This window comes from Fistularia commersonii, chromosome 4 (assembly GCF_037954325.1).
Source record: "Fistularia commersonii isolate RoL2024-O1a breed Wild chromosome 4, RoL_Fcom_v1.0, whole genome shotgun sequence".
NCBI lineage: Eukaryota > Metazoa > Chordata > Actinopteri > Syngnathiformes > Fistulariidae > Fistularia > Fistularia commersonii.
Genome location: NC_141287.1, coordinates 17,940,612 through 17,966,662, shown reverse-complemented (window position 1 = coordinate 17,966,662; position 26,051 = coordinate 17,940,612). Strand labels below are relative to the sequence as shown.

At 40.9% G+C, this 26,051-nt stretch overlaps 1 long non-coding RNA gene across 5 annotated transcripts in view; it reads right to left on the bottom strand.

Annotated features, from left to right (window-relative positions):
• Window positions 1-26,051, bottom strand: part of LOC147234977 (uncharacterized) — a 65,845-nt gene that overhangs the window by 34,263 nt on the left and 5,531 nt on the right. For 2 of the 5 annotated variants that reach the window (XR_015106067.1, XR_015106063.1), the window contains exon 2: window positions 7,884-7,973. The exons of 1 other annotated variant lie outside the window; for it this stretch is intronic. This is a non-coding gene — a long non-coding RNA (uncharacterized LOC147234977). Of the gene's footprint in view, window positions 1-1,588; window positions 4,085-7,883; window positions 7,974-20,944; window positions 21,939-22,031; window positions 22,121-26,051 lie in introns of those variants that run through there. 2 more of the 5 variants (XR_015106066.1, XR_015106064.1) reach the window with 2 other exon arrangements.

The window sequence follows — 26,051 nt, the reverse complement described above, 5'->3', positions numbered from 1 at the left end:
CTGTCTGTCTCCGCGTCTACAGACCTGAGATGGACGAGCAACCTTAAGACTACCCCACGCTGGGCTGCCCTTCACGATAATAAAAAGCCATTACCTTGACCACTGACACAAGGCCAAGTGTGAGGGTCAGAGTGATATTTATTGATGAAACTCTGAGCTCCCAATCTGCTGCACTCAGTGCGCATCATACAGCTGTCAGCACAGACAGGGATCAGGCAGCATGATGGCCCTCGACATGGCCCATCTATAATTTATGAACTACACAGAAAACAACCAGGAGACAACAGAGAGGCCCCGGCTGTCCAGGGATTACCCTCCAGCCCAGCTAAAGAGATCTGAACGAGAACCATCCAAGGGCCACTCTGAGCCACGTTGTTATGGGGCAGCAGGTAAGCACAATAGCTGGCATTCCATATTCAGGAGGGTCTCACCGGGATCCATCTCTCCTGAGGACACTGTTGTGAATAATATAATAGACAGTGTTTACAGGAGGGATGTAAAGTGGGTGCGCTGGTGCATCACACACCCCAGCACACTTCAGCTGAGCCCTGTAAATGAGCTAACAGAGGGGCAGAAGATGTAAAGTTTCACACTGTATTCTGCACAAAGCACTGGGCCAGCCCCGGTGGCAACGGCAGGGAAAGATGAACACAGGTGAATATTTTTTCAGGGATCATCAATATTATCATTTGCTGCTAAAATAGCTCAAATTCAGGATTCAATCTAGACCTGAAACCAAACCACTGTTTTGACTTTTTTTTTCATGCTATTTTGCAGGATTTTTCAGTTGAACTACATTCTCTTTTGCTTTGCTTTGCTTTGCTTTGTTTTGCTTTGCTTTGCTTTGCGTTGCGTTGCTTTGCTTTGCTTTGCTTTGCTTTGCTTTTTCTGTTCTGATATGACTTGTTTTGTTTGGTTTGGTTTGCTGATTTCTTTTGTATTGATTTGTAAAATTGGTTTGGATTTGTTTTGTTTTGTTAATTTTCATAAAATTAATTTCAAAAATTGTTTTGTTTTCTTCTGTCTATTTGCATTAAATTTCTATAAAAATGTTTTGTTATGTTATGTTATGTTATGTTATGTTATGTTATGTTATGTTATGTTATGTTATGTTATGTTATGTTTTTTTTGTTTTGTTTCGTTTCTTTTATTTCTGGTTGATTTTTTTTTTTTCATTGGTATAATTATGTTTTGTTTCATTTAAATCCATTGTAATTCACCTGTAATTGCAGATACATTGCCAAGCCACTTGTGAACACAGGGGTCCTTTATCTCTATTCTGGAATTCTCAGCCAGATCAAATGCAATCCTTCATGAGCCAATTTCCCTGACACTTTATTTTTATCCTCTGAATTCATCTTTACATGCTGCAGACAGACATACATTGTTTTTGATCAATAAATAACCACATAATTGAATACCACTGCATCCCAAATGAAGCCTTCATTTACCAAGCTTCAGTAAACAGGCTAGATTCTTTGCCTATCTAATGCTGACATTTCAGATTTCAAACACATTTAAGGCCGTGTCGGCACACAGAGCTTCTGAATCTTCCGTATTAGGCTCTTGTTTCAATGTGGCACCGTCTCCACCCAATAAATTATTCCGGGCATCTCCAAAGTCATTACACATTTATTTTGATCTCACATCATAATTCACAGCTTGGCGCACAATGCATTTTCTCAAAATACATGGTAATTCCTTGGTGCAGTGCAAAGTTATGATTCATTTATACTGGAGTGACAGCATAATGCAGAGATGTCAAAATCCATTAAATTGTTCAATGTCTTGGGGTTTATTTTTAGATCCAATTGAGATTTAACTGATGGTGAAAAATATACAGTCAGGTGTGTTTACCTCACCTTTAGAGGGAATGTGTTATGGTTCCAATTAATTTGTTATTCCTGTCACTGAAGGCATTGTTTATGTCAAAACTGTCACAGCATACTGGGCTTTGTTTTCCTGAGAATGGCATTTAATTTCACAGCACAATTTCATAACTATACTCATTTAAGATATTTGCATTTTGTTTAGAGTCACTTAGGCTAAACACATGCTGATTCAACTGCTCATCACAGTGGCAGATTGCAAAAAATTGCTGTCTGCTGCCTTGACCATGGAGCTGGCTAAATGATCATCCACAGTTTAAAAGACATTCAATTATCTTACGGGTGCCTCCGGAGATGGCTGTTGAGAGGGGATTTCTGCAGTCTGAGTGGATGCTAAGTTTCATTACCGTGGACATAATTCTTCTATTTAACACTGTTACCTTCATGAATGCATTCCGGTGCACGCCGTCATAGTCGTAGCCGTCACGGTGCTTTAAACACATATTTCACTGTTGCACATTTCTGGGATATCAGGCTAAAAAGCTGCATCCAACCAATGAGGTGTCATCAAAATATGCTGAGAAGATCACAACACATTTTGAAGGTGTATTCCATGATATTTTCAATCATGTTGAATAAATCGAAGCAGAACTGAGAACACATCTAGGGTTTGAAAAAGGAAAGGACACATGCGTCTACTTGTTATTACTTGTGAAAATTACTACGTGCTGGTGTGGATAATCGTAGTTCTATGGTTTATTTGTAGGAAAGCCCAAAGGTGTGCTGAATATGGCTAGCTGCTTGCTGTCTGAGACGGAGAAAGGCAGGCAAGGGGAGGTGGTGGTGGGGGTTCCCTTTTCTTCTACAAGGTTTTTTTGTGTGCAGTTATGGTCCATCATTATTAAATGTCTCTTGTTGGATGGGAGAGGCGCTTTATCAAAAACAGCCATTCATCAGGCGCTGTGCGAGACAGCTCACGTCTGACCTCTGCGGCAATAATGCCGCATCAAGTAGGCCAACTACCTAGTTTAGCGGCAGAGCAGGGAGCAGGGGCCGGCTCCAAGATTAAGTGTGCTGTTTCAGGTTTTCATTCCCAGGGGCTCCGCTGGCTGATGTTGTATTGATTGCAAAAGTTTACCAGTAAGTATCACAAACAACAATAGCCAGGTCAACGATCGGTGATGCCTGAACCGCTATTCCCCCAGCGGGGGGGCCTACACGTTCAGTGGTAAAGCACTGCCATCATCATAGCAGTGTGGTGCAGGGAAGGCTCTCCTGAGCTGGAGGAAGAGAAGTGCAGTGGTTGTTCCTACTGACATTTAGGAAAGCGATATGTCAGAGTGAAATGAGCGGGCGTGAGATAATTATAAGGCTTTGCATTATAAAAGGCTGCATCGACAAACTGTCCCTCCACAGAGGCACCGAGCCCTGTTAGATACTCCTGCATAGGCTACTCTTTATCCCATTTAATGGTGTGGTAATTCTTTAACGTCTAGTGTAAAGACCTCTGTTGTGCCTTGTACAAGGCAAATAATTGCATGGCCTATTTCCAAATGACTCACCGACCATGTTTATGATAGGATCCCCGCAAAAAGAACTGTTACCATTGAGCAATATTTCCAGGAAGGAAACTGCAGCGCTACACTCTCACAAACATGAGCAGTAAAGAACAAGATTCACCCTGAGGCCATCTACGGCAGGTTGAATGATGGTGCATCCTTGGCCCTGCATGGAGGACAGCACACAACCCTCCATCACAGTGCCACCGGACCATTACCAAGAGACCGCAGCCACCGGTCGTACCAAGCAGGCCTCCTCCACTGCCCCATGAAGCTAATCATGTGATTTGATGCGGTGACAGAGTAATGACACAGATTGGTGGTGTGTTCAGCTTTTCCCTGCTGGAGGCTGCAGAGGAGATGGTAAACACACAAGACTGCCAGACTCCGAGATACAACATCACAGAGCAAGTTACAGAAGATATCCAATTACTCTCACAAGTGAAATCAAGATTAATTGTGCTGTTGAGGGATTCTTTTATGTCCTTGAGTAACTATATTTCACTTAATGAGGGACATTAGCCATCATAAAACTACTCAGAAGTACAAGCCGCTAATTAATGCCTCCACATTACCAGTGAATGATAATAACTGAGTTGTTGGACCCATTGGACCAAATATTAAAGGTGCAATCTGCAGGCTCATAACTTGCAGTGCTCGGTGCCAGTTCATCATATCAGACAACATGTCCCAGGACTGAAAAAGAAAAAAAAAAGAAAGAGGAAAGAAAACAGTACGTTAAAACTTTGATTGTTGTACTGAACTTTACTCCCTATTAGACACAAGCTGTCGGCTGAAAGGTTTTTAAACAGCATGTTTTGTTTATCTCCTATTATTCTGTATGTTTGCAGCATCACAATTATGTTAATGCTATTTTTTTTAATTTGCTGAATATTGTACGAACCTGATGGCAAATAAATCCACCGGTCACAACATTTTTCGTGAAAAATGAAACGGAAGACACAAGTGATAAACACAATAAATTCACACAGGACTCATTTTCCGCCCGGTGGAAGTCACCCTAATGGGAAGTGGCTGTCATTGCGAGTTTGCTAGTAGAACCATATATTTTGGTTTTCCTGTCATTATTGTTTATTATTAACTCTTCAAAGATGAATAATGGATCGCAGCTGATCAGCTCTTTGGAAGTATCACCGTGTATCTATTGTATGCGGACATCTATTTTGCTCATGCCAAAGCTGTGCCCCGGATCATGGGATTCGATGAAGGGACTCAGGGTCACCCCTCTGAACCATGTGATCGGTGCACCGGTGTTTGTTGAATTCATAAAATAGTAGAAGGTGATTTGGCCACGCATTAAATTGATTAGAATGCACTGTCCTGTGCAGACTAGACTGTGTTATACAGCTCATTAAACCAAAAACCAGGGTATCGATATGTTTTAAGTTGATACATCCACCATGTTAGCAACAATTTAGGTATTATACACTCCCGGAGTGGGAAGGGAGGCAGAGGTCCAATGCCGGCTCTCTTGCAAAGCCCTTTGTGGCATCCAAAACACCTGATAGGGACATATCTGCCCATAGCTGCAGATATTCATCTATTGACATTTATCCATTACGTGGTAGCACCTAGATTCACTTCACTTTGAGTTCCAAACAACAGTTTCCACTGCAGTTTTAGAACCTGTGCAATGTAAAAAAACTACTAAGGCATCACTTTCAACATAAGAATACATATATTTTATTTATTTCAGAATAAGTTCCCTATTTTTACACTGATTAATTATTTGAAAAAGCAAAGCCGATCGCAACTTCGTCATTATTTGAATATGAGTTTAGCATAATGTCTTTTGCTGGTAAAAGGTCAGATCAGCGGGAGGGCAAACGTGCCACATTCCTGAATATCTTATCCAATAAGTAGCTCCTCAGAAATAATAAGCAGAGCACATGGTATCCTCGCAATGACATATATGTCTGATGAGTTTAATCACAGAGGTTTCACCTAGTCAAGATTGTTTTTTTTTTAAATCAGTAGCATCAGACAGCCTGACTTTTAGGGCCTGGTAGTCAACCGGCATTAATGACAGCCTGAACCTGAGCAATATTATGTTAAAGCTGGTACTCGGAAAGTGGGACCAGAGGCTCCCAAACTTTCCTCAGCTGCAGATGGGCCCTGCTGCTCCTGCTGCTCCTCCGCCGCTTCTCTCCTCAATCAAGAAGAGAATGCAAATGGATCCAAAAAAAAGGAGAGTGGCTGGTCCGGCTTTTCCAGGCAGCAGCACCATCTAATTCTACCACTCAAGCATGATTGGCGAGTAGGACAATCCAATGAAAACAAATACTGTGTTATGATATGCACCGAATATTGAATGAACAAATGCGTGTTCTTTCCAATGGGAGAGGGGCTGTTTCAAACGAAACCACAACCTGATAATTGCTCATAAAGGGGATTCTCACCCACACCATCGAAAATAGATGATGGAAGTCTCTAAGGCCGACAAGTTGTTTATGATTCTTATACGCTTTGTGTAAGATAGAAAATAACAGCCTGCCGTGACAGGAGTCAGTCCCTGTTGTTTATCACAAGGGACTGTTCCATCATGTGCAACGTTGTTATTGTAAAAGGGAGAAGAAAAAATTCACAATAAAAAATGGTATTATTTAGAATATTCTGCAAAAATATCACTCGGGGTGTATTTTCCCGTATCTTGTCTCACTTCAACATCGCAGAAATACATCTCACTAACCTCCCGCTAAGAGCACCTTGATCGTGGCCATAATCCCAACTGTAATGTGCTCTCGTTAGGAAAACACTGCTGGCCCACACCGGCAGCAACACAGGGAAGGCCTCGGGCACCACTGGAATTAATTATAGACAAAAGCAATGGTGTTTGCAATTGTCATGCCAAATTTATCACTCGCCACTTAACGTGCCTCATCTGAACTGATCCAAACTAGCTGAATTGCCCCAGGGTATCTATTCTTCCCCCTGCAAGGGTGGGGTAGAAGTAAGGGGAGCATGTCTGTACATCTGTGTGTGTGTGTGTGTGTGTGTGTGTGTGTGTGTAGGGGGCAGTTTGCATCTACTGGGGGCCTGCCCAAATCCAGGGCTGGAGGCGGTGTGTGCTAACAATGCCCCCAGCACATACAGCATGTTGGAGTCTATAACAAATGTTAACACCCAACTCCACCCCCTCATTCTCCACACACCCAGCTCCGTCCCCAGAGAGAGGTTTAAAGGCAGCCTTGACAATCTTAATTCTGTCATTTTTGTGATGATAATCCTTGATGTTGTCGGATGTGGTGTCAGTAGTCATTTGCTCCGCACAAAAGTATATCTTTACACTGGCTGAATTAATGAAGAAAGCTTTCTGTCCTGATGATTTCACATTTGTTTGCTTTTGTTTTCCCTAAGAAGTTTAGTTTTCTATAATATGAGTTGAACAGAACTGAAAAATTTAGAGGTTGGATATATAACCAGTAACTTTATTTATTTCCCTACCAGTAATGGATTATTTTTTTTAACAGGACATAATTTGATGATAATGTAGAGACATGTGTCAATGCTTGTATCACCCTGAATGCTAAAAATGCTATTATTAAATCATAAGTAGATTTTAGAAAAGATTGCTGTTTTGTTTAATAGTGTCAGTTACGCAGCTTTTTTTTTTTTTTTATTTGTTTTTTTTTTTTTTTCAAACAGTCAAAGGATGTCCCAAACGTGCACTTCCACATAAGCTACTATTATCTTTCTGCTTGTGCGGCCGGAAACCTAATACCTTAGTTCAATAATAATGCAGAGGGGACAGCTCATTGGTAGCCCAGTGGCACAACAGAATAATAGCTCCAAAGCACTTCTGCCTCTCAAAAACAAATATGCAGGTGCTTTAGTTCAACTTAGGAAAAATGCAGCAAAACATTGTATCCACAAGTGCATAATGTCCCATCAGCACTGATCGGTTATCAATTAAAGCAAAACCATCTCATTATATTAATGAATGGCTTCAGCTTGTAATAGTCTGTCTTATTGATGTTTGAACAAGGTAAGCACAAAGGCCCTTACACAGCAGAGAAGCTTGGTATAAGCAGCTGCGAACACATTTGCAAGGATGAAGCAAGCAACTAGAAAAAAAAAAAAAAAGGAAAAGCGTGGAGAAAATGAAGGACACGCCAGGCAAGTCTCACTGGGACCACATTTATTCCAGCAATTGTCATGCAAGCCTTGTTGTAAGTAATAATGTGGCCTTTAATGACGGAATGATGGACCTGCCAAACACTGCCTCTGCTATATACTGTCTGCATGTCCCCACCGTCCGCTTCTCACATACCCATCTGGGACAAATTAGCATACCCTCGTCAATTCACAGCTCACTTTAACATAATCCATATTTGTTGGGTAAAGTCCACAGCAAGCCTCCCGTACAGCGGTCATATGATGCTATGACACACTTCAAGTGCCCGGCCCACCTTACGCATGCTTGGGCAGCTAAGCAATTCAGAAATGCAAAATAGCAGGGCACACCGTTCCTTACCTTGTACCTAGAGGGACAAATCCCTTTTGGCCAGACATCTCCAGACTGTTACCTTGGTATTCCTCCGCAACAGCACTTGTGATTTTTATTCTAAGTGTTCAAGAAAAAGGAGGAAAAAGAACAAAAAGGAGTCTGCTGTCATGGCTGGCAGTGAGTGTGTAGAATACATTGAGTTGCTGAGGCATGTCAAAGTATGTATGCTTCACCTATCAGGGAATAATGCCATATTTTGATTCACATTTGCTTGGTAAATATTTTTATCCTCGCTTTTGAGAAACGGGCAGATGTCAAAAACACCTAGCTTAAAGAAGGCTTTTAAAGATACATTTGAGCTGTTATTATACGATAATATCAAATGCGTATGTTATGTAATATTACGTTTGATTTCCATTGTCAAAATTACAAATTGTTTTTTCCACAATGAGACCTGCATTATAAAACTGCGCATTAAATTAAATGAGATGAATAGCATCACAGTAAATAAAGGGATCTTTTTTCCTTGGAAGGAACAGGAATGGCTGATTTAGTGAGTCATTTCTTAAGAGCTAGACAATCATTATTTGAGAGAGGAGAAATGTCCTGACATTTATTGGTACTGTAATGTGACTGTAGATTTTATTGAGTCTGAAACAGAGAAGAGGAAAAACAAACCTCAATTTTAAACAGTCAGAAATCCATTCAGAGGTTGTCGAGATTTACGTAAAAAAAAAAAGAAGAAAAAAGCAACAGCAACAGCCATAAAATACAAATAATGATTAAATATCCCTATAATTGCAATTCTCAAATGTACGCATGAAAATGTGATTTTAATTGATGCAAGTGCTGAAAGTTTTGTAAAGCAAAGAAGCGCAGCAGAAATCCTTTACCCCATTGGAAGCAATACCTGTCATGACATATCATCACAAACGCCTTCAGAGATATAATCTCAAAGAACTTTTAACCTAGGAATTCCAAACACTCCTGTCAAAGAGAAAGCCGAGATTTCGAGATCATGACACTCAGCAGTCAGCAGTCAACAGTCAGCAGCAGTCACACAGCTCCGGGCCGGCTGCTTCTCCAGTGCCGGACTTATTTGGCAGCCGGCAGGGCCGGCGTCTGAACTTCACAAGCATCACTTAAACACTCGTCCGTTGGAATCCGCTCACCGTACCACATGGACCTATGTGTAAATGCAACGCGTGCCGTTTTTCATTAAATCCCAATACCAAATAAAATAAATAATCCAACACCAATGCCGGGAGGTAAACAGAGAGGGGTGAATATTTTCAGCCCTATCAGTAGCCAGAACCCACCTAGCGTTCAGACCCGACATATCTAGTTATGGATGGATTTCAACTGTGGTTGACTTATGATAAATGAATGAGATTCATTCACAGCACGGTCTTCGCGATTGCGTACAGATGCTTTCTCTCTAATTTTGCAAAGTATAAGGAAGTTTTTGGTTTGGTTCCTGACTGTCTTTGAGACCGAGCAGTCTGAGAGGGATATCCGCTTCCGCTGGAATATCGCGTAAAAAATTAAAGGCCGCGAGTCCACCTCTCTCCCCTCATAAATCACATGAAAGCAACTCAGTTTGAGAGCTGCTCCTAGGAGGTCAGCATGAGACCGTATGCTCAGCTCCCCTCCTCCGAACCCCGCGACGAAGCTGCTAACGGGACGCTTCTTCTCCGAGGGATGTCATGCTGCATGTCATCAGCCTGGTTAAATTGCACCACCAGTGGGCAAGCAGCAGGGGTCACATGAGGCTCAGTGTGGACTGCAACATGCAACGCATGGTAGAACACACTCTTAGGAGTGGCCAGTAATGACCCCCAAACACCCCTATAAAGATTGAGGGGCGGCTGTTTTCATCCAAAACATGTCATTTCAGACACACTTGGACAAAGCAGCTCGTAAAGCACTGCGGTGAAACCGTAAAAATACCTTTAAATGATTCGGTCATTCGCAACCTGAAGTCGATAAATAGTTATTTTGTCAATATAATGCATCAATACTGTTGTCTGTGCTTGAGGAGGGCGGTCTTTAAAAGTGGATAATTCACATTTAAGGAATGATTAATCCTCCCTGTTAGAGGGGAGTATCTGTGGTGGGAGCCGGTCCAAGCATTTGCCCTTGTAAACACAAAGCCCACATGTGACTGGGAGAGGCCTCAGTTGGGAAGACAGCAGAGGGAGTTAACAAAGCTAATTAGGAGAGGCTGACATGTTAAAGTGAGCTGCTGCTCGGGAGTCAGCTATGTCACATATGTTTCCTTTGTGGCGGATGAAGTGGCTCCTTTGTTTGTGAATTGATAGCGTTTCGCTCCGCCATCCCTTTGGGTAGAGGCACTGACCTGCGGAGGCCCCGACAGCGAGAGGAGGCTCATTCTCTGTCTACCCGATGCCTGCTGCTCCAGCTGTCCCACTTCCACCCAAATCCAAACCTTCCCAGGGCTTTGGATGCAGAGTGAGACGGGCAACACCTGTAAAAAAAAGAGCGAATACCCCCTCTGCCCCAACAACTCAAAGCAGCCTGCCCACCTGCTACTGAGCTCTCTGGGCCCTGCAGCTTAAACGCTCATTTTGTGCCTCTCAGCACGGGACTTATTGATATAAATAGCTGTGCACAAAGTGCACACTCTGTTTTCTCTTGGTCTCATGCAGTAGGTGTGTGTGTGATCATACTCAATGGCAGCCTCTTTCAGGTGGGGATGAAATATGAGCAGTTCGGACACTGGGTAAATGTCAATCTCTGCTAGATTCACTAAAAATTATCATAGTGCAATTGACATGTATTGAAAAAGACAACATGATTCTGGCGCCCGTCTTAAATAAGGATTCGATATCTAATATGTAGACAGAATATACCGCGGATTAAGCGTCACAGGTACCGCGATAGATTTAATGATGACCTTACCATTTGTCTTGATATAGCATGTCCTTCCCTCTACACTGAAACAAAACGTTTGTCCTTGAGCAAAACACCCTGTGCTTATAATGAAAAGAGAAAATCCATACCGTGCAAGCCACTCACTTATTATGGTATGTTAATTGTAACTTCACACCTAATGTCGGTTTAAGATGAAGTCAATTACATTTGCGTCTCGTTGATGAGGAAGGAAACAACAAAAAGCACATCCCGGATCCGGCGTCCCAAAAGCAAGGACGTTCGGGGATTAACTCGCTCGATGGGACCATAAACAAAGTTTGGGAAATATAGTCAATCTCTTTCATTCACCTGAGCCTGCACAGCAACAGATTAATTGTCACCCATTAAGATGACAAGACAATTTGTGGAGTAGTTGAGTGTAAATAAATACGCTGAGGAGGAGATAATATATTAGGCTGCTGACCGGGCTTTTCCATTACAGCAGCACATTTGTTTCCATACAGGGAGGGAGCCATTCAGCGGATGGTGCCTTTCCTTCATGAGGTGAAAGTGGAATCTCGCCTCTGAGAGGAAAATAAGGACATCAGGACTCCCAAACATTAACTTTCATCACAAAAGTCATCTCGCCCGCCAGGAAAAGAGAATCTCTCCAGCTCAGTCATAAAACGGAAAAGATGTAATACACAGCCTTCAGTTTAACAGGTAACAATAGTTTTGTCTCCATTACGTGTTGTAAAATAACTGCAAAGAAAAGCGCCTTGCTATTTCAGATACTGTAAAAAACTGCCCCGCGACGATTTGGCGGCAAAGCAAAACAACCCCGAAAAAAACGTATTTTTGATGTTTATATGCATCTTTGAGATTTATGGGCTGATTTGCCATCCCAGGTGCTCGTTCTGCGGGAAGAAAGGCAGCAGAACAAGCCAAGTGGCGGCATCGATTTTGCAGTAATTGATCTAATGGTTCCTTGTGATAATTGACAATTATCCCTGATTACCAGACAGGGGTTTAAAATCAGTTTAAGAAAATGACCAGCATTATGGGATGGCGAGCAATGGCGAGGCAGAGATAAATCAATACAACTCCGAATCCGGCTTAAAAAAACAAAAAAAAACAAAAAAAACACACGAGACAAAAGAATGTCACCCCGGAACACGTGCTACCCTGCCTCCGACACTCGCCGGTTCCTTTCTGTGTGAGTTAATGTAATTAACTCCAAACTGGAACCTCAATACAACAGCCACCAAACAGCGTGCAAACATGCACATCTGAATCGTGCATGTGTGTGTGTGTGTGTGTGTGTGTGTCTTTATTAAGCATGTGTCCGTGTGTGGCTACATGTCTATATTTCCTCGTTACTATATCCCTGACCTCGTCTGATTGGTCCTCTCGATCCACCCAGACAGAAGCAACTCATTGTGGCTTAATAAATATAGGGACCCTTGGGATCCGTGCTAAACAGTTCTATTAAGTTAGAAACATGTCAGCCCATATAAAAGCAGCCTGACCCCGAGAAAGGTCAACTGTGACACGCATGTTTACTCAGGAAAACAACTCGAGGCTGGAAGGTCTTGTTTTATCGTATGTCTTCAAAAACGAGAGAGTGAGAGAGAATGTGTTCAGGTGCGAAATCGTTGGATTTGTTTTTGTTTTTACACGATTTGGGGACTTTGAACCCACAAACATGAGCTCTTTGTCCCCCCTAAAAATAGATAGATAGATAGATAGATAGATAGATAGATAGATAGATAGATAGATAGATAGATAGATAGATAGATAGATAGATAGATAGATAGATAGATAGATAGATAGATAGATAGATAGATAGATAGATAGATAGATAGATAGATAGATAGATAGATAGATAGATAGATAGATAGATAGATAGATCTCTTATGTCTCAGTGCCCATTAAAAGAGAATAAATGGAGTCAGGCGACGAACCCCCCGGTGCTGGAAGGGGTCCTGACAAGCTCCCGTCCAACAGCACACTGAAGCCTGTCGCTTAGGAACAGCAGAGGTGAGAAGGCCCGAGTTCCTTTCTTCGCTAATCTGCCGCTGCAATGTTTAATCAGCACATCAGAACATTGAGGGAGAGGAATTTCCCTGCTTGGTGAGCATATTAGGGATGCAGTCACAGCATTAACAAGCATTGATGAACTGTTTGCTTACGCAGTAATAATTAACTTCCATTACATTACTTTGTGTGATTACTTTCTTAATTGCCTGAATTATGCATCAATTTAATATCTAATAAGCAGTCTCAGACATTAGACACTGTTCAGACACAAATTGCATGTAGTTTCCTTGCTTTAATTAAACACACTAGAATAAATGAAACGATGTAGGATGGATGTCTCGCAGTGATTTCCTGGGTGCTTAAATATGCTATTTATTATAAAAGCATATAAAATTCACTTTCTCCTCAGGAAGGCAAACCACAAGATGCCAATTACAGTATGCAAGTTGCTTTGCCATGGCTTTTTCAGAATCTAGACTAATAAATTTGTTGAGTGGGACTCATTATTATATTATGCAAATGCATTACTGTGCCATTTTTTAAGCTTCAATTTTTTTTTTTTTTTTTTTTGTGCAAAGCAAAACATGTCCCCAAAGATGATTTTAATTATATAGCAGAATGGGCGCTTATTTTGCATTGTTTTTCTAAGGAGTCAGTGAGCTGGCACAATAAATGAGGGTTTATGCACACAGTCAAATTATTTTTCCTATTACTTAAACGCTGCATATCACAAACATATTCTCTGCATGACGTGGTCAACTGGCCATTGACTTGATATTTAAATGGAGGGGAGCCATAAAACAATTATAAGAATGTTATTAAAGGTGCTGCAGGTTGTGTGAATCATTGTGAAGAACGGCCCTTTGAACGGTGCTCATCTCTTGCCAAGAAACAGACAAATATACATTTTAGAATTAAAGCCATCTTTCATAATTGTCCCTTCTGGAACCTGATCCAAATTTGATTTACAAGTAGTGGCCCTACTGTATGTCATATGAATAGAATATAATTAAAAAGCACCAGGTCATTCAATGAATTGATATTAACTTTTAGTCCTCCTGTATCATCATTTTAGCCTCCCTCAAAAAGTGACATACCCACTTAAAGAGAAAAATGAATCCTATTTACCTCATGAACAGCAGTTTGGCAAACATACATGAAACACGAGCGCCAAACGCCTTCTCCTCTCAAACGCTGCAAGAAAACACATGTGAATGATGGTATGAAAACACACGCATTTGAAATTATTTACAGAAAATTATGCACGGGTTGACGAATAAATGTAAAAAGAAGAGAATCGACTAGCGCAGAAATAAATCCGCCCAGCCGATCTAAAGCGAATGCAAATTTTTAAGAGACCGGTGTTTGGTCTGGCAGCGTCGTTAGTCTGCTTTTAAATGATCTCCGGAGCTGTTGAGCTGCTGGCAATGCAAGGTTAGACAGAAAATGATGGCAGCACGCGGATGCTTCACAGACCTCATGATGGTTTCCGTCTGTCATTATTTACGTCTGACTAGTCGCGTCATGTCAGCTACCTAGAGAGACACTTTTAATGTGAACCCCCACCCCTTCCTTTCTCCTATTGCTTTTCACAGACAACGTGGTGTACCATTATTTCTTTGCTTCAGTACCTTTAGGTGATGCTTGCCCTCCCATCAGCCAGAATCAAAGAGATCCTCCGCCTGGCATGATGTATGCCCATGTGCAGAACCTGGCAAGGATGCTACATACCATAGTCGAAAGACAATTCTTGTTTAATGACATGCATTTAAGAAAAAAGATCATCCGGGGATATAAAATGCAGCAGATATTAAAAAGAACCATTACTTTGGTGACAAAAAAATATCACACGTTCACTTTAAATCGTAAGGTCCAGTGAAAACTGTAATCTTAGTTGTACTGAACAGTAAAGCGCATTAATGTTAAGCATTTAAGCCAAATCCCTCCCCGCCCTAATGAGTTTTCTTACACAACATACAAATTTATTTCACAAAAGTTACCTCCAGGCTCAATAACATGGCCATTTATCACAGCACCAGCAATGAATCAAGTCACGCTGTAAAATCAATCATTGATTCACCTTATTCCCTTGTTTTTCTATCTGAGCCGCATAATGATCATTAAACTGACCACAGCATGTCAAAAAAATGGATTTATAATACGCCGAGCTCAGCCTGAAACTTCTCAAGAATGGTATCCTGAGGAAAGGATGACACGGATATCGCGAACGAAACAATGCGGGTTTACTGTTTCTTACTGTTTCAACTTTCTGTTGTGCACAGTGGACTAGAACAAGAAACCACGTACTCGGGACCTCTTGGCTAGAGTCCATCCCGATGCTTTGTGCACGTGATCCCGGCCTAGATGAGCATGCTTTAATGGGGCTGCTTAGCCCCATCATGACCCAATGAGTGCCGTCTGTGGAGTGGACGTGTTGTGTATGTGTGTGTGTGTGTCTCTCTCTGTCTGTGTGTTCCCAGCAGGGAGACAGTGTCTTATGAAGGTCACAACTGTAGCAGTCTGGGGCTCTCTAAGTGAACTCTAGAGAGGATAACAAGCCACGTCTAACGCTTTCTCTTTGTGCTCTCACAGCCAATGATCCACCTGAGAATAGGACGAGCTAAAATACAGTTAGCTCACAAAGCACAATTCTGAAGGCGGACACTACACAAACACATCACTGCTCAGTTGAACGAATAAGCCGCTTCCAATTACGACAGAGAATTATTATCTCCGCATTGGTCGGTGACATATCAGCGGCGACTCAAAATGTGAAATGCGATAGTTTGCAAAGCAATTTTTGCAGAGCCTGTGTAGAAAAATGGCAAAATGAAGAACACCCTTGCCCCCGAGGGAATTTCCGTCCAACCTGAGTGTGTGACAGTATTGCCCCGTGTTATGGCCGCCTAATGGACAATGTAGCATTAATTCAGCTTCAGATGAACAGGCAGGACAGCCGAATCACAAATGAGGAGGGGGCCCTAGGTGTATGAATTATGCATATTACATTATCATAACCCTACAATACACTGCGCGACAAAACATCGCAGAGAAAATTGGGCTTCGACTGAGATATTGAGCAATTTCCGACATGGCTCTTGCTAACCTTAGAAGTGAAATTGTATTTAGCGCGCTCAACAGCAGCCGAGCCCATATGAGATTTATATGTTCACATCGAGTCCAGTGTGCGAAATACAATGTAAACAAGTCAGGGATAATTGAAAAGAAAGTCTCAGGACAGGCTTTCCCTGGGACTTATCATTCAGGTAGATGGGAATTTGGTTAAATGGCAGGAGAGAAATTACCTTTTTCATTGATTTTTCTTTCGACATCAAAGGTAGATAAATGAAATGGACCAAATCCAGCTCAGGAACTGTATTCAAGCAAAACATGTCAGAAACTATTATTTGCAATCATGTTGCTCTTATTAATCCTGGGGAAAATTGATGAATGAAAATGCACAAAGGGATTTGCTGGGCGGCGGCGCTTTCTCACTTTGCATTAGGCCACACAGCGGAGAGAGCTGTATTAATTCGCACCGAGTCAAATTGAAACTGTAACTTTTTTACAAACTTTATACCCAAACATCATTTGAAACTTCAATGAGGATTATAAGTGATTTCATTTAGCTGCGTCTAGTCTGGAGGGTTTTTTTTTTATTTATTCATTTATTTCTTTTTAATACGCACCAAACGTTTTCCTATTAGGCTGGCATTAGAAGCAGTTTGGAAAAGGAAAAACAAAAAAAAAAAAAAAAAAAAAAAACACATCAAATATCACGCCGTGCCAAGTGAGTTCCAAACACTTTAAAAAAAAAAAAAAAAAAAAAAAAAGGTTTATTTTGATTTTTTATCTCCAAACATTCAAGGCGTGTCTGATGCACAGATGGTGCCAGCAGAGGACGCAGCCTTTGAAAACACACGTCGGCCAGCGCTCTGCGTAAAACAGTATGTGGCATCGGTAACTGCTTCTTTTCAAGCCTTGTAATCATTACCTGGCATCTCATTGGCTCTGCGGATTTTAAAGCTCTTGTCTCACCACTAGAAAACAGCAGATCTTTTATTAAAACTTTAGGAGAGCGTCCCCCTCCGGAGGGGGTAGGAGAGGGAGTGGGACAAATTAGTGTTGACAGTAGACACTTAAACCAGGAAAATCACAGGCCCACTGGGAGGCAGCAACCACATGGGGCTCCCCGCCTGTGTAAAGAACACTCCAGATTTCACTTGAGATGCAGTCACCTTTTAACGGGGCAGGGGAAATGTCAAAAGACCCTCTTGAATGAACTAATAAAGCCACTTAAAGGGGAGGATTAACCAGCTGATATCAAGGACGGCGATTTGTTTTGAATAAAGCCCGCGTCTTTCCTCTGAAACGTCTCTCCGCTTAGCATGCTCCTACAAGGCCACAATCGCGTTAAATCGGGTGAATGCCACACTGCGGTCACGGCGGTGTCGCCGGAATTATTCTATTGCGACACCGCTACCGCCAGAGTATAAAAAACATTACTTCGTTTTCATTTTTTAAATCCTCCTCACCGCAACTTTCGACGTAAAAGGAGCCATTGCCCTCTTAACACTTTTGCATAGTAGGTGCTTTATTACTTTTATTGCCCATTTTTCAGAAAGTGCTGCTATTTTAAGTGAGGCTACACAACATGAACCAGTAATTACAAGACATCAGGGGCTTTCAATCTCTGCCTAATTTTCCAACAGCTGTGATGAAAAAACCCTTAGTCCAATTAATGTGTCAAAATATGACCCGGCAATGTCACGGCCTTCTCGCGACCCCATAAACATCAGAAAAAAGATGAGGCTTAAAATAGACATATACCTGCTGACCGTCGTCGATGTCTACGACCCACCAAATAAGCAGGAGTTTGACAGTTAGCCCTTTTTTTCGGCTCCTATGTTTAACTTGTGGTATCAGCCAAAGTTAAATGAGGCAGGTAAAAGTTAGAAACTACATAAGAGGACAACCGATACGAGGATATATTTATCTTGGAGGCGTACGAGGCGCAAAAGTTAAGGTATGTAAAGTGAGAGTCTTGCGTATATGCTGCAACATGAGAGGACTGTGGTAAATATAGGTCATGCTGGGCTGAACATTGCCTGAAGCTTCACAACAAGCCCTCACCGACACGTCCATGCTCCTGGATAATGCAAAAAAAAAAAGTAAATAGATTAATTAATTTCACATCATTCCTTCATTTTCCAGTTAAAGGGGGAAACCATTTAAGTAAAAGGAAAGCAGGTCTTAAGGGAGAATATGTTTAATCTTGCCAAAATGGGAACCTGAAATATCAAGAATGAAATCGTGCATCTTTTTTACCGGTAATCCTCATGAGGTAAATGATCTGTGATTTTATCTTGTTAATGAAACTTGATGCAATCATCAGCGGCTAATTCACTGGTTAATATCCGAGCTAGAGAACTTTCTGTCACGCACCGAGGACCTGTAAACACACCATCCCATGCATGTGAGCATCGCAGAACATTTTTGTCCCCCTTTCCAAACGTCTGCCGAGAACGTATTTCATACCAGTTTATTGATCCTGTCGCCTCCTCGCACTTAAGCATGTAATTCATTTAGACGTGAGCAAACATCATGTCGAATTTTAGTATTGGAGGGAATATGGAGATTTGAATTGATGCATTCCGTGTTATTTGCACACAAATAAATAAATAAACAAATAACTGTTTCACTCATCATGTTGTCAAAACGTCTCAGTTTGCATTTAAAGGGGACACATGATATATTCAGAGGATAGAGTGAGTTTAAAGGCTGCTGAACCGATGTTTATGACGATTTCATGACAAATATCTGAAGTCAAAGAAAAATAGAGATATGTGTCTTCCATAAATATGCAATGTGTAATTTACCTCCTTTTTTTTTTTCGTATATAACCCCTTTGCTACAGGAAATAATAAAAACATTTTTTTCTATGTCAAGCTGGGAAATGTGAGATGAATTTCGGCATTTGCAATGTGCATCTGATTTATTATGGAGAAGGTGAGGTTAAAACATTGAAGGGTTTCCCTTTAATCAGATCTCTTAGGAGTGCACGTAGTGGACCAATACCCCAATGAGTTCCCTTTTAAAAAGCAGGGAATATTAGATCGACCGCATGCTGCCTCAATCGCGGGGAATTGGGTAGGATTTTGTTAAATCTAAAAGCCTTTTACGTTTGCTGAAAAGTTAATTTCTGTTCATATATTAACTCCGAGTAAGAACCAACCATCATGTATGTGTTTGTCCATTTAGAAACCTTCAAGCTCATGAGCCGGTGATCTAAGCCCAAATTTTTTACTTACGGGTGACCAATCACAGAAGTGCGTGGCTCAAAGCGGCGCCACAAATGGATCTTTCACAGCATTGTAAATCAGGACCTCAAAGAGTATTATTTAGCCTCAAGCAAAGAGTGCTTGTTTATCAAATGGTGCCTGAGCCCAGGATAAAAAAAACCCTCCCATAAATCTGGGTACCTTTTATGTGCTCATGGAGACCGGCTGGCTCATTCTCAGTTTAAAGCTTTCAAGAATGAGGAGGTAAGCATGCCATTCATGTCAGAGAGCACAGATTGTATGATAAGTGCCCGAAGACTCCTTCTAATGGAGGAGCTTTATGAGATGTCGGAGCGTATGATAATTGATTTTAATGCGCTTTCAGTGAGACTTGTGCCTGCAGTTTAGCAAGTTATAACCTCGTCATTTGTATCAAGTGCAGGGGATGATATAAAACTCTTTTACTGTATTTAATTACTGTAAAGCAGCGATAAATGGCCATATATGACGATGTCACTATAAAGCACTTTTGGCTCATTACATCAGGTTATAGCTTTGAGAACTAGGCAAACAAGATCACTTAATCCCGACCATTTCAAATAAAATACTATAGTGGAGCACATGCGGAAATAGCAGATCTTACAAAAATATTACACACATAAATTTATGTACTGGACTTCCTACTGGGTTAAAATTATAGCAGTATTTCATTGTATTCCATATCTTGACATCCAAACAATTTATTTTTGATTATTATTGTGATAATTAGGACTGCCATTATTATTATCATTATTATTATTATTGTGTAATTATTACTATTATTATCATCATAATCTTTATAAGCAGTTGTGGTTGTAATATGATTACGATTATTACTATTATTGTAGCAGAATGTAATGTATGTAATGTAATGTAAAAAATGTAATCTCCAATTCCCATTTGTGCCTGACAGAAAAGCAGAAAATCTGGAATAAGAATCTGATTCACCAATCAAAATTCCACTATACATGCTGGGGAAAAAAATCTCTGCTGACAGTATTCATAATCAAGTGGAGAGAAAAACAAACTGAAATCCCTTTTCTTTGTAAACGTGCAAATACTGTTTAAAAAGCCAACAGCTCAATATTGATATGATGAACAGTTCTCATCATAGACAACAAGCATGGACCAAAATAGCATAATAGAATGAAAGGCAAAAAAAAATCATGCAGACTAATTTGGCTCAAAACTTTGCATTTGTTATTTTTTTTTCTTTCCACTCAACAATTCTATCACAAATGTTTTCCGCCTCCACAGTCAGGACCTTTCCCACTGCATCTGACAGCGCCGTAGATTGAAGCCAACACGGCTGCGGCGCCACGGCGGATAATTTTCAGAGCATTTTATTTTGTTGTTTGATATACTGCTGCTCAGCAATGGCAATGCTAAACCCCAGGTGATAAATCAACCGTGCAGTGGCTGCCTCTGATAACTCAATAAGCACCTGGACTCCTCCTAACATGTCACACCTGCAGTTGTTCGTATACCATCCGCATTCTCGGGGCTCACTGGGGGACTCAATACACCTGTCTGGTGAATTTCAGAAGCCTAGCAGCTGGGAGAGTAACATTATGCATGCTTAATTAGGAGGAGCAGGAACCATGGGAAGTGGTTGGTAATATTCAATGCACACTTAATATTCTTGGTTATGTGGAAATCCATCCATTTGCACCGTGCACGGGAAAACACGATTTCATTCGCACTTATTTTACCGGGTTTATAACATTTTTAACGTTCTCTGAATCTGCACTCAACCTTCCGGAATGGAAATTCGCCCGTGATATTTTTTAACAAAGACATGAAAACATTTTATCCACAGCAGAGTATTAAACAGACTTGATTTAATGAGCATATTTAACAAGACAACACCAAAGGGATACTTTATCAGTCAATATTATTGTGTACTGTATGCAATCAATTTACTGTCTTTCTTAGCAGCCATTATCAAGTGGAATAAACAGAAGTTTGTTTAAGAAAATGATAATACACCGATTCCTGAAACCCTTAGCCATTTGTGAGAAAATATGGGGAAATATTAGACGGCATATTGAATCCAGGGGCCAAGAAGGTTTTACAGGCATTAAAACTACAAAGATGGTCAACACAACGATGCCCGGCGCGTTGAGGAGATGCTACCTGAAGTTCCTTTCACGAATGGACCACGACTTGCTCAGGAATGTGAGTATAAAGAAATAACTTTGCCAAGACACACCCGCGATGAGGTTGAAAATGGTGTCTCATAGGCCTTTACAACACGGTGGTGGGGAGGGGGGGTTAATTCCCTTCGTGTTTTACAAGGCCAGTCTTTCAGCCGCTGTGAGTGTATGGCTTATGGCGCAACGCTCTTATCAACATGTTTATTACTGTATACGAGTCATAAGTCTATTTCTCGTCTAGCATTTCTTCAGAGACTATAAATCCTATAGGGGAATGAGAGGGGAGAAGCGGTTTGATAACTCGGGGTGTCCTGCTGTAATTATAGTATTCATGAAAAGATGAAATAGAGTGCAGTCCAAATCTTTAGCTTCAGGCAAAATCAACAGATTGGCATTACACAGTGACCCCTGCCTATCCTGAGGATACAGCAAACATACCAAAACTTTAGTTTCTTGCAACAGTCAGGAGTGAGGGAATGAAGTGCATCGATTGCTTGTGATTATTAACTAGACTGAGATAAGCCCTCTCCTTATTATGCAGATTACTGAGGCTCCTCGCTCCAGCATATTGTACAGATGCAAGGGAGCAGCTGCTCTTACAGATGGTGGGTACACAGATCTATCATTATGCCTCCATTGTCTCCACTTCAATTGTTTGGGGGACAACAGAACTGCATCAAAGAGGAATCCGACTGCAATGAATTAAGAAAGGGAAACGAAGACAATCAACTAAATTTATACACCGGAGGCCACAAAATGGAAGGGAGCGTAAAAACGAAAGCTACCTCGTATATAAAACCGTTGAGTCGCCCAGTCATGTATACTGTACGAAAATCTGTCGGATGCAGTGCCGTGCACCAGGCATATGTTGCTTCTGATGAAAAAAAAAGAAGAAATTCAGGACAAAGATGTTAATTCAACAAATATGAAAGTATGAATAGCAAGGAAACAAGCGAATGGATAAATTAGAAAACTTAAATGCTTTAAATACTGCAGCTTGTACATTTTTTAACACAGTGTCTTGGGATTCCAGAGACGCCGCTATGTTTGTGCCACCGAGACAGTATGTCAAACAACAGGATGAGTATTTGGCCCCCAAATGCAACACAGTTATGACAGCAAATGATAATGTCTCAAGAATAATCAGCTCTGTTTGAATTCAAGATAGCACAGCCACGATGGGGAAAATACAATGCAAGCATTAAAAGAGCCACGTCTGCACATTAGCACATTTAACCATGTGCTCTTTCTATCCTGCACTCCTGAGATCAGGGGGCTCCTCCGGTTATACATGCCACGGCATTGTGGGGAATTACATGTTCAGATTATAGAGGAGAAGGTCATGCACAGGTGTAAATCGTGACATTATTTCACAGACAGTTAAAGTAATGAGAATTGTTGCAGCAGCATTAAACCCAAGTGTGATACCATATTGCCACCCAGTTAGCAAAGTTAAACTTGAAAATTCTTTGACAGTTATATATATATATGTATATATATATATATATATGTAAGGTGACAAGCTCCCTATTTTTCATGTTGGAAATTGTTGAAAATGTTGCTATGAACACTTAAAAATAAGTCCAATATTTTTAATGACCCTTAAATTATATTTTTTAAATTTATATTTCTCAACAGCATGTTTTTTTTTCTGTTTTCAATGTTCAAAACAGATAAATACCAATTTTGCAAATGTATTCTTAACTATATATGTATTTATCCATCTATCTAGTCATTTACTTGTTTTTATCAGCTGTAGCTTCATATCATGTTAGTTTACACTGAATATTAGAGAACACAGAATTCCTTCTACAGATTGAGAATTAGCATGTTAAGGGGTAGTAAAAGGGAGCATAACAAAATATTCACAAACCTATAAATGCCTTTTATTTGTATTCCTGAGACAGATGGAAGAATAAGACTCATGACGTCCACCAGTCTTCATTTTCCGTTTTTTTTTTTTTGTTTGTTTTTTTTAAAGCAAGGTCAGTGTGAAGGGGTTACACTAAATCCTACAGATACAAGGCAACTCAATAACGCCAATAAGAAAACTGGATTCAATTTCTAACAGCAGCGTGTGCAACTATAAAGCATATATCTTCTTAGCTGCATTGTATTTATATTGTAAAATATCAAGCGTTGATAACGAACGAGGCGGTCCCTCAACAACGAACACAGAAATCCCATCGCATCCGTAGCAGCTGTAATTCCCATCAGGTAAAGAGAACTAACATTATTTTCCTCCAAATAGAAAATTGATCTTTCAGCAGAATGTTTTCGGTTTCCAATACACCAAACGAGCTCCTGCATTCGGATGACCTCAATATGAACGCAGAAATCCCTGTCTGCCGTCCCCTTAAAGCTTACGGCGTGCATTTTATCATTACGGAGAGAGAAATCAAGGCTTAAATACAATTAGTAAAAATATCTCAGCGCCGCCAAAGACCCATGTGGGTAAAGCCACACCGTGGTGAGCAGGGAGATAATGATCCGTGTCGGGTAGGTCATATTTCAACATTAATTCTTTGACTCGAATCTGCTGTATTCAAATAAATAACAGTTTTCCTTTCTTCAGTCATGTGTCATGGGCGGATACATTGAGCTCCTGTCACAACACAAAGCTACCCTCAGAAGTCGGCGCTGCCCTCTCTGTTGTTAGGACCCGGTCCACATGGGGCCCAATTTGATTGGAAAGCCCAGAGGGAGGAGTTCCACCAGTCACACGGGCATTGTTAGCACCTCCAAAATGGCCTGAGAAGAATGACTGATTATGCAATCCCAGCCAGGGTTACTAATAGGAATTCTATTTGAATTTCCAACATAACAGATGTTTGCTGGGCACCTCGGCGGAGTGTGCACACACAGTTATGCTAATTCGCTAGTGTTTCCCTTCAACTTAGCTCACGATCATTAGAACACACAACTAGCTTGAATCCCTCTGTCAAACTAATAATTGGCCATTATTGATATTAATTAACATTTTTGCTCTCTATGTCCTTTTTGACCTGCTATCTGTTAGTAAATCCGGTTACTGAGTCCTATTAGGGCATAAAAACCGCGGGACTCTATAGTTGTGGCAAGCCATTTATCAGAAACAGAACATAAAGCCAATTAGGAGCGGGTGCAAGCAGTTGTCTTCATTCTCCACTGACTACTTCTTGATCTCCATTATAAATTGCTAATAGGACAGATACTGGTTTGCAAGGGTGGGAGAGTTGGGGGTTACCATTGCTCACTCCCACCCGTGATGACAGGTGAAAGAGACCGGCGATAGTATTTCTGTTCGATGAGGCTGCGCCATCATCTGCAGTTTTTGTTTTCTGTTTTTTTTTTTTTGCTTTCTTAGTAGAACATCTTGGTGCGCCATCCCTTGTTTTAATGCTTGTCAATCACATTAATTGTCCTAAAAATGTCGGAATCCACCTCCAAATGCAGATGGTTGATCTTCCATACGTAATAGCTTTCGGTCTCCCCTCTATTATGATGCAATCAGCATCGGAAACACGGTACAGCTTAGGTTTATGGGCCCGGATCAAGAAATCCTAATAGGTGTGTATTGACTGGTTTATTTTCCACAAAACTCCAAAGGGATTGGTGCTTGAAAGAAAATATATCAAAAAGGCTATCAACAACGCCGTGGTCTTTGGTGTAAAATCAATAGTGAGCCATAGATGGCTCGAGTTTTCACAGTTCTCTCTCGTCATTTAAAAAGACCGTGGGCTGCATGACGCCTGAAAAGACCCATGGGATTTTAGTTTTTTTTTTTTTCTCCACATCTGCCTTATGCCAGAGAGACACAAATTGCTAATATCCTTATCTGGTTTTGCCAGGGGTGAAAATACTGTTTGTTTTGAACTTGATCACGGGTTATTTCTGCTCTTGCTCCTCACCTGCTGGAAATGAACGGTCAACGTTTCTGGAACAAAACAGTGAAATGACGGATCGCGTGTTGGAGCGGGTTGCCCGACATAACATATGCGAATTACAACTTGTGTTACCGCTCCCTGAACTCAGTTGCTGCAGTGACAGCTCAGGTTTATGACAAGAGATATAGCGGCCCCTTAAATGAGCACTCTTTAATAGCCTGGATTCAAGTGTAAAGGCTTTCTCCCCTGTGCATTACTCCAAGAACCTAATTATAACTTTCATCATCAATCATGAGCATTATTTATTCAGCAAAATGAATTTCTAATTAATAACTGATGAGCATTATGGCCTTGAAGACTGTAAAGCAATTAATTATGTTGGGCAACAGGGAATATCCCTGTAAAGAACTATCTGGCGCACAGTCATAGCACAGTGGTGCCAACAGGCTAATGTCCACAAAGAGGAAGCTGTGGATTGTTTTTGTGCCGAGGCTTTATTGAGATAATTACTTTCATGAATGTTGTCAAGGGGGATGTCATACTGTTGGCAAACTAATAAACGGAAAAAAATGTAGTTTATTTCGGGGTTGTTTTGAACTGGCAACCTCCAAGCTCACGAGCGCTCTTATGTTGTTTTCGGGGTTTTTTTCGTACTGCGAGAAGCATCTTCGGTGAGACGCTGTGAAAGTCCTATATATCTCAGTGACATTTGTGGTGAGCATCACATGTTAAAACATCAAGGACGCGGGCAGCCGTTCCCATTCTATGGCTTCTTAGTGAATTTCTCCTTGAAGTATAAAAACGTGCTATCGCTAGATTGCTTGTTTTATTTTTGATTTTAAAGCATAAAATCTAAACTGAATGATTGCCATTTATTGACTCAGACAATACGTGAACCTGTTTGCTGCTAAAAACAGCATTCCATATATCAAGTCTGCA